This window comes from Monopterus albus, unplaced genomic scaffold (genome assembly GCF_001952655.1).
Source record: "Monopterus albus unplaced genomic scaffold, M_albus_1.0 scaffold268.1, whole genome shotgun sequence".
Taxonomy (NCBI): Eukaryota; Metazoa; Chordata; class Actinopteri; order Synbranchiformes; family Synbranchidae; genus Monopterus; species Monopterus albus.
The window spans coordinates 494898-497599 of record NW_018128148.1 but is presented as its reverse complement, the minus strand read 5'-3'; the positions used below and the strand labels follow the sequence as shown (position 1 = coordinate 497599).

The following is a 2702-nucleotide window of genomic DNA, read 5'->3' as shown; positions in this document are numbered from 1 at the left end:
CCTTAACTTTACTCCCACACAAATCGATAATCTTGTTGATAGTACTGCAGCCTTCCTGCGTAATACACTTGATACCGTTGCCCCTCTGAAAAAGAAGGTAGTGAAACAGAGGAGGCTAGCCCCGTGGTACAGCTCGCAGCTCCGCTCCCTAAAGCAGGCATCACGAAAAATGGAAAGGAGGTGGCGCTCCACTAAGTCAGAAGAATTTTTCTCCCTGGAAAAGGGAGCACTTAGCTTGATGCAAGGCAGAATCATTGTCACATGAGAGATTACACAGGGATGCAAATCACACTCCCAAAATGATTTATCATGCAGCCCTACTTCCACCTATAGTTCAGACAACCGTCTCTTTAAGTACCTCTACCTCCTGGAGGATCTTGATGTGTTCTCAGGTCTGATGGGATATATGATCCTCCAGTGGTCTGGCTCTCCTCCTTTACAGGATGTCCAGGAGGATCCTGATTAAATGCTAAACCACCTCAACAAATTAATCTCAAGATGGAGCAGTGATTCTCCTCCTCCTGTGCCTGGATCTCTGAAGTGACATCCCCAACTTGTGTCTAAAGCTGAGTTCAGAAACTGGGGCAAGGAAATTCTTTTTGGGTCCACCTTCTCATTTCTTCTGTCCCTACCCACAGACCAGGACCATAATTTAGTTTTGGAATAGAGATCGTTTAGTGAATCCAGCACTTCACCTTCAAGAACAACTCCCTCTGAACCACCACAGTCTGGTAGAGAGTCCAGAGACTCTGTTCTCACTGCCATCCCAACCCTAACTGGGCAACCAGTCATCAGATACTTGAACTTCTTCACTTGGGGCTAGTGACTCCCTCTTATTTGAGAGGCACAATCCATGTGGTTTCCAACTGAGTACCAGAAGCTCAGACTGGGAGGTGCTGACTTTTGTACTGTAGCTTCATACTGAACTGCAAATTGGCCCACTGCTGACTGAAGGTCCCATTCTGATGAACCCAACAAGAACCACATCCTGTGCCTAGAGCAGAGATACAATCCTGAGTTATCCATAATGTCACACTTTGCAGCACGACTCCATCTGTAGGTCACTGCTGAAAACAGTCTGACTTAAAGTCTGTCTCTCCACTTGGGGTTCTGCTTTAGTGACCACAGAAGCTGCAGTCCCTCTGTCTGCTGCTTCATGATTCACATGGGCTAACGTGTTTTACAGAGGTCCTCCTTCATCTTGTGTGGACCAGCTGGTTCTCAGGTTTCCACCATGACAGCACCATGACACCAGTGACCTTCTGACCACAACTGTAAGCAGCTGACTCCTCATCTGAAATAAATGGTGCACATAAAGACATAGATGTGTAAAATTCATTTAACACAACTGAGAAAAAAAATAAAAGTTCAGAGAAAATATACAGATACATCAAAATACATAGAGGCAATTTAGAAACTGCAGAATTTTGTAGTACACTCTGAAACCTACACAATAATAATGTAATTTAACAGTAATCTGCTATTTTTATAAATACCACACAATCCCCAACACAATGAAAATAATTAAAGCTTTAGATAATCATGGTCACTGATCTCTCTCTCCCTCTCACACACACACACACACACCTGCTGACAATGTCTGTATCCTGTTCTGCTTGCCTTAAAGCTCCCAGCAGCAGAACAGGAACCTGGTCTGACAAATGGACTGTGACTCTCCCCCACAGTCATACAAGAAATATACTGTGATATATACTTTAATGTAATCTGATATTTAGCCTACTGACATTTACACACCCGTTCTGTCTCGGACTCGCCGCAGGTCTCCCATGCCGCCTGACTTACCCCAGCTGCTGGCTGGTCGACCCAGGAACTGTCCGGTGCCCGGATTGTAGATAAAATCCTTCCATGATTTTTTCTTCCTTTTCTTCCTTCATCTTGCCCTTTTTCTGCCGATTCGTCTCATTTTTATTCTCGTTCTCCTCCGTCTTCACCTTCTCCTTCGTCTCCGCTTTCTGCTCCTGGTCCTGCGGGCTGGACGACATGCTGTCGCGGCGGGTTGTACACAGATTCGTGCTAATTAACACTGAGCCAGCTAAAACCGGGTTAAACCAATCCGTCAGATTATTGCACGCAGTTGAGCGGTCTGTGGCTGCACACGCGCACACACACACACGCATATCGTCTGCTGCAGAACGAAGCGCATGCGCAGTTCAGCACCTCGGGGGTGAGGGGTTGGGGGTCTGCGTTGGTGAGCGACACTGCTGTTTTATAACCAGAGATCATGCAATGGGCTTACAGGTTTAGTAATTCTACAGCAACTCTACAATATATTTAAACAGCGTATAACTTATTTATATGATGGACAAAGATTTACAGGAAACGTCTTTTTGTTCATTTTTTTAAAGACCTGAAGAGTAAAACAAACTCCCACAGAATTTTCTTAAATTACTTGAACTCCATCATAAAGTGAGAAAATAAACAACTGCTCTTAAATAATTTTACATTAAGCAGAACCTGAAATTATGTAGTCACATCTGAAGTGACATGACCTCACATGGCCACAATGATCACGTCAGTGACTGACAACAGGTCAAGGTCATGTGTGCATGAATAAGTGAATGAATGAATGAATGAATGGTAGTGGTCAGGGCAGAACTTAGTCCAGACTGTTCAGCTTTTTTTTTGACTCGGTGTCGTCAGGCACTGGAAGGAAAAGTCTGAGGACTCCAGACCTTGACAGA

At 44.6% G+C, this 2702-nt stretch overlaps 1 pseudogene; it reads right to left on the bottom strand.

Annotated features, from left to right (window-relative positions):
* The window catches only part of LOC109972746 (sodium/potassium-transporting ATPase subunit beta-3-like), a 14106-nt pseudogene extending 12103 nt beyond the window's left edge, over positions 1-2003 (bottom strand).
* Between the last annotated feature and the right edge of the window lie 699 nt (positions 2004-2702).